General features: G+C 39.7%; 1 long non-coding RNA gene across 1 annotated transcript; it reads left to right on the plus strand.

Moving 5' to 3' along the window:
- The first annotated feature begins 1,702 nt into the window (after positions 1-1,702).
- Positions 1,703-9,335, plus strand: LOC138432621 (uncharacterized). The gene is made up of 2 exons (XR_011253926.1): positions 1,703-2,646; positions 8,017-9,335. It is a non-coding gene; the product is annotated as an uncharacterized lncRNA (long non-coding RNA).
- Positions 9,336-17,409: the final 8,074 nt, after the last annotated feature.

Here is a 17,409-nt window from a genome sequence, read left to right on the forward strand (position 1 = left end):
TACCCATTCCTCAAAACCTTCCAGATAAACCAGGTAACGATGAACTTTCCCCATGTACAATGGCAACTGATTATTCAAGTTATACTTAATTATATCTTGTCTTGAGTTATTCTCTAACAATAAGGGGCACTTTCAAAAACAGTTGAATGGAAAAATACCAAACTGGGAGTAAAAAGATGTAGCTTCCAGTCAAAAATCTGCCACTAGCTCTGTATAATCTCTAGCAAGTCACTGGGCCTCAGTGCTCCCTGCAGAATAAGGGTGAATCGCTGATCTTCCAGAGTCGATGGGGTCAATGACACTGAGCTCCTCAAAGTTCAGGAGCACAGGCCACATCCTTTCTCAAGGCTAGACACATAATAGGAACTCTATTAATACTTGAATGAAAACCATTGATAAACAGATTGACTGGCCCCAGCCCTTCTACAGCAAACTAGCATGCCACAGATGGTTGTGTCTTCCCCAAAGCACTCTCTCAAAGCCTACAAGTGAGTCTGCAACTTCACTGATATACAGTTAATGACTGAATACCTTTTTCTACTGGAAAGTTATTCCTTAGGATAAAATTAAATCTCTCCAGATCAACCATCAAGAAAACAGAATCATCAGCCTCAAAGTTGTCTTATTTCCCCCACCCAAGGACTCCTTTTTGCTCCAGCTCTTAGATTCTAGTTCAGAGAGCAAACACTAATGCTGGATCACTAATTTGTTAGGGACAACCATTTGGCCCTACTGCCCAGACCCCCAGTGTTCCCACTAAGCAAGCCAAGAGATTATGTGAATCATTGACTGACACTCAAAGGCAAAAGATAAACAAAAACAAACTCCTTTTCAGGAATTTCAGTTAGAAAACCAAGTATAGTGGCAAACAAACAAACAAAAAAAAAGCCTACTTTTTAAGCTTTGGGGGATGTTGGGGGTGTAGAGATCTCGAGAGCTGGTTTCCGAAGGGCATTGCATACCAGACAATGTACTACAAGAGCCTCCCGGCTGTTGTGTCAATGAAGCCTTTCAGGCCTTGCACACTACTTCACTTGTTCCCTTAAAGTAGCGCTTTCTGGAAGCTAAACTCTCAGCTGGCGAGAACAGTGAACCCTGTGCCATTTGTCTATCAACTTCTTTAAAAAGAAAAACCTCCTGTACAGCTGTCTTGTTTTGCATTTTCTATTCTGTACTTCAGTACACGTAATGACAAACAGAGGAGGCAAGGGGCTCTTTTAAAACTGTGAAGAAAGAAGAAATGAAAAAGTGCCCAGAAGTCTCTACTTCAGCTATTGGGAAAAGTTTGCAGCCCATAAAAAACAGCACTAATTTTTTAAAAAAAGGTCGTCAGTGCTGGGAATTAACAATAAGGCTTCAGGTTTGAGGATACAAAAGAAAAGGTACACAGCCCATCCATCCTTTCTAAATCAAACAATATAGCTTTCCAAAATTTGAAGGTTAAAAATCTTTTCACATGTAAATTTTATCTCAAAAGATAAACTTTAAAAAAATATAAAAAACTCAAAAAAATATTTTCACATACAATCTACTCTATTGGCTTTACTATAGGAAAATAGTGAAGATAATTCAAAGTAGTAAATATTGCCCAAAACATTTTTTTCAAAAAACATTTTTTACCACACTTTCGTATACCTTATATACATTTTATAGAAAATGTATCATTGTAATTTTATTTTTCTTAAAGTAATTGCTTAGTATAAAGAGTTTACACCACTTGAGCCCACATCCATTGGCAACATGAGAAACCAGTTCAAAAGAGTACCAAAAAAAAAAAAAAGGAAATTAAATGTTTTCCCCAAATAATATTTTTTAAAACCAAGTAACCCTGCTGCTGCTGCTAAGTCACTTCAGTCGTGTCCGACTCTGTGCGACCCCGTAGACGGCAGCCCACCAGGCTCCCTTGTCCCTGGGATTCTCCAGGCAAGAACACTGGAGTGGGCTGCCATTTCCTTCTCCAATGCATGAAAGTGAAAAGTGAAAGGGAAGTTGCTCAGTCATGTCCGACTCTTCGAAACCCCATGGACTGCAGCCTACCAGGCTCCTCTGCCCATCTGATTCTCCAGGCAAGAATACTGGAGTGGGGTGCCATTGCCTTCTCCTACAAGTTGAAAATTGATCTTTCAGTTCAGATCAGTCACTCAGTCGTGTCCTACTCTTTTCAACCCCATGAATCGCAGCACACCAGGCCTCCCTGTCCATCACCAACTCCCAGAGTTCACTGAAACTCATGTCCATCAAGTCAGTGATGCCATCCAGCCATCTCATCCTCCATCGTCCCCTTTTCCTCCTGCCCCAAATCCCTCCCAGCATCAGAGTTTTTGTGTTTAAAGGAATATAATTTTAAAAGAACTATCAACACTATTCATTAAGAAAAAAAACTAATATTAATGTCTTAACACACCAAGAACTCAAAACTGATAAAACCTGAGAAAAGTATGAAGTAAATAATAATATAAATAAATAAGAAATAACCATAAATATGAGGAATTGCTCAAACTTAATAGTAATCATCAAAGACTTGATATTAAAACAATAATATAACATTTTTTATCTCCCAACTTAGCAAATAAAAAGCAAATGAGACTATTTTGTGCTGTTGATTGCTGTGAAATGGATCTCACATTGATGGGGACAACTCTTCTGGTAAGCAATGTGTCAAAATATATCAGGAACCTTAAAAATGGTATACTCTTTAGCTTGGCAGCTCCACTTCCAGGAGTTGGACCTAAGAAAAAGAATCCTGAATAGGAAAAAAGTTTGTTTACAAACATGGTATGCCTTCCCTTGTGGCTCAGCTGGTAAAGAATCCACCCATAATGCTGGAAACTTGGGTTCAATCCCTGGATTGGGAAGATCCCCTGCAGAAGGGAAAGGCTACCCACTCCAGTATTCTGGCCTAGAGAACTCCATGGACTGTATAGTCCATGGGGTCACAAAGAGTCAGACACAACTGAGCGACTTTCACTTTCACTTTCACAAAGACGGTCACTGAAGCATCAGATGTGGAAAATGTGAATGAATGTCTAACCATGGGGCCTGCCTGACTGAACAAATGATGACACATCTCACTATTGTCTAGTAGGTATTTTAAATTATATATATGGACATTTTTTAATGCTTATAACTTTAAGGAAAAACAAATAAACAATTCTATTTCATAATCACAAGTATTTTTAATGTTTTTAAAAGCCTGGAAGGAAATATACAAAAATAGTTGTCTTTAGAATTATGGATTAATGTTTTCTTTTTTTTCATATTTTCCAAATTTTAAAAGGGTCGTTTTCCTAATGGAACAAAACAGCTTAAGCTTAACTTTAAAACTTAATGTTTCCAACATGTGCAAATAATGCCAGTTTGACTGCTAGGATGAATATGAAGTTGTTTTTGAAAGAACTAGATATTTCATTTTAACTCAGAATCCATGATGAACTCTCTCTCCTTCTGCATTTCTGGAATGAATAAACATGAATTTAGTACTTTGGGCGTTTAACATTTTAGGACTATAGTTTAAAGTTAATTCTAAATCTCTATACTAATATTACTTTCCCACTAGATTTCAAGCTTAATGAGAGCCAAGGTCACATGGTTTCTATATGTTGAACATACTCCCCATTCCCCAGCTCTTCTGCACATAACCAGAACTTCCTGATGATGAATATTTGTTTCCCTAACTGGTAAAGAGCTAATATCTAGAGTGCAACTAGTAAAATAATCAAATATAATTGAGATCAGTTACTGTAACTGATGTGTAGTTACTACACACAGTATATTACTACTAATCTCACCATATTAGGCAGACAAATGATACTAAATGAACCTCAATTCAGAATGTGAACACATAACTTCTTGGCCATTAAAATCCATGTGAAACCTGCTTAGTGGTTCTAGAAGACCTCATATTACCCGTGCATTTCTAAGGGTCTGCCCTGGTCCCAGTCCATCTCTCAGAGTTTCAGAAACTCTCACTTGCCGTCATCCCTGCCACTCCCACCATCTCCAAAATCTTAAAATTTTTACCTTTACCTTTGAGTCACCCAACTAATTGCATGACTTTGGACAACTTATGTGCTTTCAAGGTTTAGATTCCCTCTGCTATAATTTAGAGCTATACTGTTCAATTAAAGTAGCTACTAGCTACATGTGGCTATTGAGCACTTGAAATGAGCCTCCTGCAAATTAAAGTATGTAAAACTCATGTCACAGCCTAAAGACTGGTATGAAAAAAATAATTTAAAATATTGATTATGTATTTAAATGATAATATTTTGTTAATTTGCTAAATAAAATATATTCTGAAAATTAATTTCACCAATTTTTAAAAAAACTGTTTTAATGTGACTACTGAAAAATTTTAAATTAAAAAAAGTGGTTCATGTTATATTCCTATTATACAGCTTACCTTGAAGGACTACAGGACTTCAGGGTTCCTTCCTCCCAGGATTAAACAATAAAATTCTTCCAAGGAATTCCCTTGAAGTCCACTGGTCAGGACTCTGTGCTTTCATTGCAGAGGTCATAGGTTCAATTCCTGGTCAGGAAACTTAGAACACGCAAGCCATGTGGCTTGACCAAAAACTTTGAGTTCAAATCTCTGCCCTGCCCCTTACTGGCTTTATAACCCTAGGCAGCTACTTAAACTCCCTGTGTTTAGTTTCCTCTTTAGTAAAAACAGAGATGATGATAATAATAGTACCTACCTTCTTGAGTTGTTATATGGGTTAAATGAATACATACATGTAATGCACTTAGAATTGTGCCTGCCACTTATAGACTAGTGTTAGCTATTTCCATTATCATTATTATTCACCAAAGAGAGCAAAGTCACAAACCATGCCTATAGTATATAAAATACCTAGGTGAAAACAGGAAATATCTTGCATAATTCCAAATATACTGTTGTTTAATATTAAATGATGTATACCAAAGTAGTTCAGTAAATAATTCAGATGGATTATGTTCTATATATCCATTTATTCAACTAAATATCCCTTGAACATCTACTATATGCTAGGCATTTTTACAAGTATAAACAAAAATAGACAAAAATTGCTGTCTTCATGGCGTTTACATTCTAGTCAAGGGCAGTACAGCCAGTGACCGATAAAGTCCATCTGAACTACTTGGGGTTTTTTACAACCACATATTCTTGGATTTTTGAAAGAGATCTTAAAAGCAAGCTCAAAAATTATTTTTAAAACTTTCCTAGTCTTTTCCCATTCTCAGCACCCTCTCAAAAGAATGATAAACCTAATTAGTATTCTGTACCACTGCACCAATTAGTACCCACCCAGAGCTAAGGGGAAAGAAGCTACAACAAAGATGTGTCTAAGCTCATTGCTTAAACCAAATGAAAGCATAAGATTCAAAGAATTTTTTTCATGTTTGTTTCAGAGTTTGAGAAAATATACAATCTGATGCAACATATTATAGGAATTCGGCATTTTTAAACAGACTTAATTGATAAGATAGCAAAAAATGAATATGTGCCACCAAGGCAATGGCACCCCACTCCAGTACTCTTGCCTGGAAAATCCCATGGATGGAGGAGCCTGGTGGGCTGCAGTCCATGGGGTGCTGAGGGTCGGACACGACTGAGCGACTTCACTTTCACTTTTCACTTTCATTCACTGAAGAAGGAAATGGCAGCCCACTCCAGTGTTCTTACCTGGAGAATCCGGGACGGCGGAGCCTGGTGGGCTGCCGTCTATGGGGTCACACAGATTCGGACACGACTGAAGTGACTTTGCAGCAGCAGCAGCAATTCCCATCCTTATGTATGGCAGAAAGCAGCAAACTTTTTCTATGATTGGTCAGAGAGTAAATATATCAGTCTTTATAGGCCATCCAATCTCTGTTGCACCTACTCACTGGGTCTGAAAACAACCATAGGCAATATATAAACAAATGAGTATGGCTGTTTCAATAGCATTTTATTTTTTTATTTTTTTACCTTAAAAATGCAGTTTATTAAGTAGCCTAGAATCTTTTAAAGAAGAATTTTTCCAGAAATTCCTACCTTTGCAAAAATATAGACATTATTCAACAGTGGATCCAATAAAGAATACAAATCCAAAACTCATGTTCCCCAAAATCACAATGGTAATAAGAAACACGGTCAGCCCTTGAAGCTAAGACACATTGTTTTAAATGCTAGAGTCTTCCTGGAATCTGGTTATTTATAACAGTTTTTATAGACCAAGTTTGTGCCTACCTGACACCTGGATAAGTTAGTCAAAAACACCACCAATCACTTAAGAAAGCTTGTTACTCATCAACTCTGCAAGCCTGCTATTTTGATTGACTTCATCACTTAACAAGTTATCTACTTTAACTACCTGAAATTGTGTTCTTTAGTCATTAAGTCCTGTCTGACTCTTTTGCAAACCCATGGACTATAATCCACCAGGCTCTGCTTCCATTCTAGTTTTGGATTGGATTGCCATTTCCTTCTCCAAGGGATCTTCCCAACCCAGGCATCAAACCCATGTCTCCTGAGTCTCCAACATTGGCAGGCAGACTCTTCGCCACTGAGCCGCCAGGGAAACCCCACATGAAATCTTAGTTCCACATAAGATTATGACACCTCAAGCTAACAGTGGATTTTAGATATAATACTTAACATCCAACTTCTTGTTAAAAACAAAAAACACTCTATAACTTTGTCATGCCAGCAGTTGGAGATGAAACCTTATTACCTTCCAGACAGTTCTTTCATTTCTCAAAGGGTCCTTAGGAAACCATATGATTCTTAAACAACTTTGGTTCTTATGAAAAATGTTGGTTAATAGAACCTTCCCTAGAACTATTAAAAAGTTCCCTTAAGTGGATTTTTTTTTTTTTTCACAAATAGTGAGAAGATTCTGAGCTGGTTTTAAGTTTTTCAGCCATGTATATTCCTATCACACCTGTAATCTTTATTTTTTTTCCTTTTTTTTCAGTTTTTTATTTTTTTAATTTTAAAATCTTTAATTCTTACATGCGTTCCCAAACATGAACCCCCCTCCCACCTCCCTCCCCATAACATCTCTCTGGGTCATCCCCATGCACTAGCCCCAAGCATGCTGTATCCTGCGTCAGACATAGACTGGCAATTCGATTCTTACATGATAGTATACATGTTAGAATGCCATTCTCCCAAATCATCACCCTCTCCCTCTCCCTCTGAGTCCAAAAGTCTGTTATACACATCTGTGTCTTTTTTCCTGTCTTGCATACAGGGTCGTCATTGCCATCTTTCTAAATTCCATATATATGTGTTAGTATACTGTATTGGTGTTTTTCTTTCTGGCTTACTTCACTCTGTATAATCGGCTCCAGTTCATCCATCTCATCAGAACTGATTCAAATGAATTCTTTTTAACGGCTGAGTAATACTCCATTGTGTATATGTACCACAGCTTTCTTATCCATTCATCTGCTGATGGACATCTAGGTTGTTTCCATGTCCTGGCTATTATAAACAGTGCTGTTTAAAAAATTTTTAAAGCCATTCATAAAGGTAAAAGCCATTCTTAGCTCTGAATCATACAAGCGCAGGTGGAAATCCCTATGGGCCAGGTCATAGCTTGCTGACTCCCGCCTTAGAGAACTCTCCCACTGCATAAAAGCAGATATATATGAGAATACATATAACATCATTATTTGGATTAGCAAATAATTGGAAATAAGCTAAATAACTATAATAGGAGGATGATAAATAAATATTGGTATACTGGAGATATTTTTATCAACATGGATAAATCAAGCACATAATATTGAAAGGAAAACATGAGCATCCTTACATGCCATTTATGGTAAGTTTTTAAATATGCAAAAGTTATACATTACTGCACATATTTGACATATATAATAAAACTATGAAGAAATAGATGGGAATGTAAAACATCAAAGTCATCTACCTGGGCATGATGGCAGGACAGGAGACAGGAAGAGAAGGATGCGATTGGTGAAGGGTGCACAGAGGGTTTCAGTTGAATTGGTTCATACATGTCCATTCTTTATACTGTGTTGCAGATGGTACCACTCTAATGGCAGAAAGTGAAGAGGAACTAAAGAGCCTCTTGATGAAGGTGAAAAAGGAGAGTGAAAAAGCTGGCTTAAAATTCAGCATTCAAAAAATGAAGATCATGGCATCCGATCGCATCACTTCACAGCAAATAGATGGGGAAAAAGTGGAAACAATGACAGAGTTATTTTCCTGGGTTCCAAAATCACTGCAGATGGTGACTGCAGCCACGAAATTAAAAGACGCTTGCTCCTTGAAAGAAAAGCTATGACAAACCTAGACTGTGTATTAAAAAGCAGAGATATCACTTTGACAACAAAAGTCAGTATAGTCAAAGCTATGGTTTTTCCAGTAGTCATGTGGAAATGTGAGAGTTGGACCATAAAGAAGGATGAGTGCCAAAGAACTGATGCTTTCAAACCGTGGTGCTGAAAAAGACTCTTGAGAATCTCTTGGACAGCAAGGGGATCCAATTAGTCAATCCTAAAGGAAATCAACCCTGAATATTCATTGGAAGGAACTGATGCTGAAACTGAAGCTCCAATACTTTGGCTACCTGATTCGAAGACCCAACTCACTAGAAAAGACCTTGTTGCTGGGAAAGATTGAGAGCAGGAGGAGAAGCAGGTGAAAGAGGATGAGATGATTGGGTGGCATCACTGACTCAATGGAAATGAGTTTGAGCAAAGTCTGGGAGATAGTAAAAGACAGGGAAGCCTGCTGTGCTGCAGTCCATGGGGTCGCAAAGAGTTGGGCACGACTGGGCAACTGAACAACAACAACAGCATACCTTGAATGTTTAATAAATAGGAATGTGTAGGTTCAGTGTGAGTTTAGAAAATGGCTTGTCCTGTTTGGGAGAAGGAGTTTCAATTTTTATTAAAATACCCAAAAACTTAGACTTCAGCCTGGATGTCTCACACTGAAAGAGGAAATATTGTTTCATTTTTTAAAACTGGACTGACCCTTAGGAGAAAACAGAAAATGGCACTGCATTCTTGCAGTTAGGTAATGTAAATACCTTCACACGAACTGGTTGTTATTTATCTGTTTCAGAGATGGCTGAGTCAGATTCTCTGCCTCATCTAATGGGTTCAATCAGCTTCACCTGTCTGCTCGTAGTCCCAGGGTTCCAGACACTGCTTCCCACAGCATTACAATGATCCACATGTCTTAGAATAGCGACTTTCCATCACCTGCTCCGACAGAGCAAATAGAAGTGTAGGTGGCAATGACGTTAGTGTTACTGTGTGTGAAAACCTAGCGTGAATTTTCCCCTTTCTCTGGCAAAAGTTCACAAGGCATCATTTATAAAAAAGAAGAAAAATCCCGTTTGCTCTGCTTTTACTGATTTCAGAAAGAGTAACTGTTAAAACTGCCTTTTGATCTAGAATTACTTGAATAGTTCTTTAAGGGTCTCCTAAAGTCATTTATCTTCAAGTAACGTAAATTACGAGCTCATTTTTAAGTTCAAAAGACCCCCCAAAGTAAAGTAGTATCAATCACAACTGTTGGGCAGGTACTGCCCTCTAGTGCTTACACGTTTATAAAAAATTTTTTTTGAATACTGACATATCAAAGCAAGCCTGTCAAAAATTATCTTTCAGCTTCATACATTTGACATTTGGGGTCAATAAGTCTTTGCTGTGGGGCTGTCCTGTGCGCTCTTGTATGTTTAACAGCATTCCCAGCCTCTCGACCCACTAGATGCTGACGCACCCCCATACCTCAATTGTGACAAACAAAAATGTCTCCAGATATTTGCTAAATGTCCCTAGGGAGCAAAATCATCCCTGGTTGAAAACTACTAAAAACTATCCAAAACATTCATACTAGTCTCTTATAAGTTAAAAAAAAAAGTCTCTCTAGACTAATTCATTTGAGTGAAATAAAAGAAAATTTCATTTCTGCATGAAAGACAAAAAAGAATTAAGATTTTTCAGCTTCTCTCCCCACCCCCAAAATCTTGGCTGGTGGGAAAGTCTTTACACGTTTATGTTCCAGCTTAACTTCTTAGATCTATTCACTTCCTTTCAAAGTGCTTAGAAAATAAAACTTGCACTTCTAGCTGAATGTAGGAAATATGATAAGGAAAGGGTGGGGGGAAATATGAATGTTTGTACTTTATGTGTTTTAGCATAAGGTAGAGGATCAGGCAATGGAGACTTTGTATTGATTGTAAACATAATATGAAAATTCTTATAAAATACCGAATGAAGTTTCAAATCCGGACTTTAGAAAGTTAGATAAGGAGGGTTTATTCAGGTCTGCTATGAATGATTTTTTTCCTTGTGTAAGCGCTTTGTTTGTATGTCCTGATTCTATGAATTTTAAAACCTACAAATGACTGAGGATTTGATATTTTAAACATAAAAAAGTAGTTTAGACTGACACAGTGAAACTTCTTCTTCTCATCAAATTTCTCTCTAGCTTAATTGATTTTACTGAAGAAAGAAATAAGAATCAATAAATTTTAATTCACTATAAAAGCATATTACTTTTTATTAATACATTCAGATCTAATATTTTATTTATTGCTTTAGTGAAATTGAAAATATTAAAGCTTTCTACAACTGACAAGTCCGTATCAGCAAAATGTTGGAATGTATATCTATTTTAGCCACTCAGAGCAATTTGTGATCGCTTCTGACCTCTTCTTAGAGGCTGTTGCTTTGCTGATTTTTATATTGGTTTCATTCTATCCTCCCTAATTAAATTCAATTAGAAAGCCTTCTAGTCATATAATAAAGCCAGAGACAAAGAGGTTTTAGGCTTTGATCTTTTAAAGGACAACCAAATTATATAGAATGTATATTTAAAACAGTAACGTAGAAAGTTACATGATTTGGAGCAAAGTGAAAAAAAGGAAAACAATCTTGAAGAATCTTACTCTGATCAGAGAGAGAGGAGTGATACATGTCACCCAGTACATTATTTAAGAGTTATTTTGTAGAACTTTTTTCAGTTGCATGGAAAGTCCTAGTTCAATTCTGTAATGTGCACTTATTTTAAAGCATTTAGAAGCTTTTTCTAAAAAGCAAATTACTCTGGAAATTCATTTACATATTCATTGTTTTTTTTTTATTTTGTTATTTATTTATTTAGCTGCACAGGTCTTCACTGTGTTGCAGGAACTCTCTAGTTCCTGGTGGGCAGGCTTAGTTACTCTGAGGCATGTGGGATCTTCCCAGACCAGGAATTGAACCAGTGTCTGCTGCATTGCAAGGCAGATTCTTAACCACTAGACCATGCAGCAAGTCCCATTTACATATTCATTGTTAATTGCATAGGATTTTCAACTCCTCAGTGAAGGAAAATATTTCTTTAGGTTTTGATTTAAAGGAACTGTGGTGGGCAGAATAATCGCCCCACCTCTTCTCAGAAGTCCATGCCCTAACCCTCAGAACGTGTGAACATGCTACCTTACCTGGCAAAAGGGATTTTTCTGGTGGTGATTACATGAACAATTTTGAGATGGGAAGCACATCCTAGATTATCTGTCTTGGCCAAATGCAATTGCAAGGGTCCTTATAAGTGAAAGAGGGAGACAGCAAAGTCAGAAGAAATACATGATGGCAGGGGAGGTCTCAGTGAGGCAATAGCTGGGTTTGAAGATGAAGAGGCTACGTGCTGAGGAAAGCGGGCCACGTCTGCTGCTGCTGCTGCTAAGTCGCTTTAGTCGTGTCCGACTCAGGGCGACCCCATAGATGGCAGCCCACCAGGCTCCCCTGTCCCTGGGATTCTCCAGCCAAGAACACTGGAGTGGGTTGCCATTTCCTTCTCCAATGCATGAAAGTAAAAAGTGAAAGCGAAGTCGCTTAGTCGTGTCCAACTCTTAGCGACTCCATGGACTGCACCCTACCAGGCTCCTCTGTCCATGGGATTTTCCAAGCAAGAGTACTGGAGTAGGGTGCCATTCTAGAAGCTGAAAAAGACAAGAAATGGACTCCCCACTAGGGCCTCCAGAGGGAACACAGCCCTGCCCTTGGTTTTATTCCCATAAGACCCCTTTCAGGCTTCTGGCCTCCAGAACAATAAGAAAAATGATTTGCGTTTTATAAAGTGACTAAGTTTGTGGTAATCTGTTGTAGCCGCACTAAGAAACTAACACAGGAATATTTCATTACTTTTTTAGTACTTTCAATATCTTGTTAATTCAGAATTTCAGCATTTGAGGAATTACCTCTCATATTACTACCATGTTCATCATTTTTAAAGTTATAGGTGCTCTTTCTCTGATTGCTGCTGCTGCTGCTAAGTCACGTCAGTCTTGTCCGACTCTGTGCGACCCCATAGACGGCAGCCCACCAGGTTCTCCCGTCCCTGGGATTCTCCAGGCAAGAACACTGGAGTGGGTTGCCATTTCCTTCTCCAATGCATGAAAGTGAAAAGTGAAAGTGAAAAGTAAAATTGAAGTTGCTCAGTTGTGTCCGACCCTCAGCGACCCCACGGACTGCAGCCTTCCAGGCTCCTCCGTCCATGGGATTTTCCAGGCAAGAGTACTGGAGTGGGGTGCCATTGCCTTCTCTGTCTCTGGTTGCTAACTATCATATTTTACTAAACTATACCTGCTATTTATTTTTAATAGGCCTAAATCAGCCGAAATGTGTATTCCTTGATTTGAAATGTAAGAATTTATTTTAGCTTGTGCTAAGTCACTTCAGTCGTGTCCAACTGTTCGACCTTATGGACTGTAGCCTGCCACACTCCTCTGTCCTTGGGATTTTCCAAGCAAGAGTACTGGAATGGGTAACCCAGGAATCAAACCCACACTGGCAGGCAGGTTCTTTACCACTAGCACCGCCTGGGAAGCCCTATGTTAGCTTAGCACTTGTAGTTTAGGAAAGTAAGCTTCAGAAATTCTCTTGCTTCATCTCCTCCTGTCAGGTTTCAGCATCATCTGGCCTTTCAACTACATACAGCATGAGTCGATTTCTTAGCTTCAACCAACAGTCATTTAATATATTGACTTTTAAAATAATGTCTACAGAGTAAATTAGTTATTACAGAATATTCTCATTATTTTCAGCTGGTATCAATTTGGGCATCAAGGTGTCCTTTGTACTAAGCAGTTTAATCTGAATTGGCAATATATGAATTACGTATGTATAGTAACTGATAGATTTCATTGTAGTTCTCCTGTGAGGAATGCTTTATACTATTTTTCTCCTTCTTTGATGTGGTAAAATGCTTCCAGAGAACTTTATGCTTTATGTCTGAACAACAAGTCAACTGTGAGTTTAAGGGAAAATATTTCAAGAAAAGTAAACTCTAGCCATTTTTACCTATACTTGAAACTTTTCCTTTCTTGTACTTCTGTAATGAGGCAACTGATAACTAAGTGAAGTGAAGTCGCTCAGTTGTGTCCGACTCTTTGCGACCCCATGGACTGTAGCCCACCAGGCTCCTTTGTCCATAGAATTCTCCAGGCAAGAGTACTGGAGTGGGTTGCCATTTCTTCCTCCAGGGGATATTCCCGACCCAGGGATTGAACCCCGGTCTCCCGCATTGGAGTCAGACACTTTACCGTCTGAGCCACCAGGGAAGCCCTGATAACTAAAGGGGATTCTAAAAATCTAAACAGGCATTATAAGTAAGGCGCTGGTGCAAAAGGTGCAAGAGGCAAAGATAATTCGTGCCTTCCAGGAGTTTTCGCTTTCGTGGGGACAGGAAGATGGATGATAAGAGACTATCAGCCATATCGTGGGGGAGCACTAGACAAGCAACCCAAGGATATGGTCAGAGAAAGACTGTATCCCCAGGGATCCATAAAAGAAACTTCCCTGATGATGGACAGGATCTTAGTGAGTAGAGATGAGGGATGGTCCAGGCAAAGGGGAAAGTTTGACCAAAACCAGAGAGATACGGTATATTGTTTTCCAAGGGGTGCTGTAACAAGGTACTACAAATTAAGTGACTTAACATAACAAAAATCTATTCTCCCTTAGTTCTGAAAGCTAAATGTAAAAACTCAAGGTGTTAGCAGTGCCATGGTCTCTCTAAAGGCTTTCAGTTCAGTTCAGTCACTCAGTCGTGTCCGACTCTTTGTGGCCCCATGAATCGCAGCACACCAGGCCTCCCTGTCTATCACCAACTCCCGGAGTTCACTCAGATTCACATCCATCGAGTCAGTGATGCCATCCAGCTATCTCATCCTCTGTCGTCCCCTTCTCCTCCTGCCCCCAATCCCTCCCAGCATCAGGGTCTTTTCCAATGAGTCAACTCTTCGCATGAGGTGGCCAAAGTACTGGAGTTTCAGCTTTAGCATCATTCCTTCCAAAGAAATCCCAGGGCTGATCTCCTTCAGAATGGACTGGTTGGATCTCCTTGCAGTCCAAGGGACTCTCAAGAGTCTTCTCCAACACCACAGTTCTAAAGCATCAATTCTTCGGCGCTCAGCCTTCTTCACAGTCCAACTCAGAGGAGAACTTTCCTTGCCTCTTCCTAGTTTCTCATGGTTGCCTGAAATCCTTGGCTTACTGGACACGAATCCAGTCTCTTCCTCCATCATCATATTCTCCTGTGTGTGTCTCTCTTGAAGGTCTTCCCTGGGTGTCTGTGTCTCTTCTCCTATTCTTATAAGATTTATCAGTCATATTGGATTAGGGCCCACCCTAATCAAGGATGACCTCATTTTAACTTGATTACATCTACAAAGACTCTATTTCTAAATAAGGTCACACTCACAGGTACTGCAAGTTTGAACTTGGACACGTTTTCCAGGGGACGCAATTCAACCCACAGTATGTGGGAATGAGAAGATCAGTGTGGCTAGAAAGTAGACTACACCTTGGGGAAGAATGAAAATAACCCAGGAAAGAGTTGTAGAAGACTTTGATGAGTAAGCAGTAGGGGTGCCACAGAATTTTTTTTCATAATTTCTCTTTTCTTTTTTGGCCATGCCCCGTGGTTTCCAGGATCCTAGTTTGCTGCCCAGGGACCAAACTCGGGCCCCAGCAGTGAGAGCCCAGTATCTTAACTACTGGACCATCAGAGAATTCCCCTGCAGAATATTTTTAAGTAAAAGAGTATTAATAAAAAAGTAAAAAAAGATTTTAAAAAAAGTATTAGTAATGAAACAATCCATTTGGGGAAATTAATTTGTCATGATTATGTAAAACTCATTATAGAAAAAGAAAAAATAACAGGCGAAGTCAGAGAGCTACTTTAGCTACAGTGTGTTTGTAATGCCTTGAATAAAATGGTCTCATAAGGTTTATAAAGAAAAGGACATACAGGAGAGATTTGGTTATAGGAGATAAGAAATAAGGTAAGGCAATTTGGGGACTAGGAGACTAGTGTACAATTATTATCATTATTATGTTAGTTGTATTACACTTTAACAACAGCTGGGTGTCCTACAATTCAACTCTTGACACTATACTAGAGTTAATGCAGACCCCAAATGTTGAGGGCAAAGTCCTTCCCAAGACTGCCCCTACTTTAGACACCACCACAAATGTCAGGGGTCCCCCAGCCACTTGGCATCCGCCCTGCTCACTACAAATTCTCAGGCTTCTCACAGCCCCTTGAGTTTGATAAACAACTTGCTAGAACAACTCACTGAATTCTCTGAAACCACTGTACTTACAGTTTTATTATTAAAAATACAATTCAAGAAACTTAGGGCCAGGTCTATGGTGGGGGAGCAGAGGAGGGGAACACAAGAGTTTCCATCCCTTCTCCTTATGTAATCCAGTACATCACCATACTGACACATTAATGTGTTTATGAGTCAGGAAGCTCCACTGAGCCTCAGATCCAGAATATTTATTGGGGTTTCACTGAGTAAGTATGATTGACTAAATCACTGGCCACATGACTGAATCCAATTTCCAGTTGTCTCCCCTCCCAGGAGCTTGGGGCTGGGGGTTAGGGCAGGGGGCTGAAAGTTCTAATCCTTTAATCACGCACTAGGTCTTTCTGGTGTGGCCAGTCCCTCACTTGAAGTTATCTAAAGACCCAGTAAGAGTCACCTCATTAGCATAAATTTAGGTACGGTAGAAATGGGCTTGTAATGAATAACATATTTCAGAAATTCCAAGTTTTTGAAGCTTGTGCCAGGAACTGGAGACAAAGAGTGGATATATTGCTTATTATACACATACTAACGTTCTGTGCTTTAGTCACTCCGTTATGTCTGACTCTTTGTGACCCCATGGATTGGACTATATTCTGCCAGGTTCCTCTGTCCATGGGATTCTCCAGGCAAGAATACTGGACTGGGTTGCATGCCCTCCTCCAGGGGACCTTCCCAACCCAGGGATCGAACCCACGTCACCCAAATTACACGTGGATTCTTTACCATCTGAGCCACCAGGGAAGCCCAAGCATACTAGAGTGGGTAGCCTATCCTGTCTACAGGGAATCTTCCTGACCCAGAAATCAAACCGGGGTCTCCTGCATTGAAGGCAGATTCTTTACCAGCTGAGCTACCAGGGAAGCCCATGTGTATTAATAACTAATATTTAGTAAGGACTTGATATGGGGCTTTCTTGGTGGCTCAGATGGTAAACAGTCTGCCTGCAATGCAGGGGACTAGGGTTCGATCCCTCGGTCGAGAAGATCCCCTGGAGAAGGGGACATCAACCCACTCCAGTATTCTTGCCTGGGAAATACCATGCACAGAGGAGCCTGGTGGACTACAATCACAGAGAGTCGGACACAACTGAGCGATTAACACTTTCACTTGATAGGCAACAGGTACATTTTTCTCACAAAGTCTTATTTTATCATCTCCATTATACAGATGACTGACGGCCAAGCAGATAAGAATCACTCAAGACGTTTACACTTGACTGATGGCCCAGTAGATAAGAATCCACCTGCCAATGCAGGGGACAATGGTTTGATCCCTGGTCTAGGAAGATTCCACATAGAACACTAAGCCTGTCTGCTACGACTGAGCCTAGAACCTGCGCTCTGCAACAGGAAAGCCACCACAAGGAGAAGCGTGAGCACTGCAACAGAAGAGCCCTCCTCTCCAAAACTAGAGAAGGCCTGCACACAGCAGCCAAGACCCAGCACAACCAAAAATAAATACACAGTTTTTTAAAAAGAAAGAAAATTAAGTCTCAAGGATCATAAGACCAGTAAATGCTAAAGATTTGAAGCCAGGTCAGTAATGGCACCCCACTCCAGTACTCTTGCCTGGAAAGTCCCATGGACGGAGGAGCCTGGTAGGCTGCAGTCCATGGGGTCGCTAAGAGTTGGCAGAACCGACAGACTTCACTTTCGCTTTTCACTTTCATGCATTGGAGAAGGCAATGGCACCCCACTCCAGTATTCTTGCCTGGAGAATCCCAGAGACAGAGGAGCCTAGTGGGCTGCCGTCTGTGGGGTTGCACAGAGTCAGACACGACTGAAGCGACTTAGCAGCAGCAGCAGCAGCTTACTCTAAA

Source organism: Ovis canadensis, chromosome 1 (genome assembly GCF_042477335.2).
Source record: "Ovis canadensis isolate MfBH-ARS-UI-01 breed Bighorn chromosome 1, ARS-UI_OviCan_v2, whole genome shotgun sequence".
NCBI classification, from domain to species: Eukaryota; Metazoa; Chordata; class Mammalia; order Artiodactyla; family Bovidae; genus Ovis; species Ovis canadensis.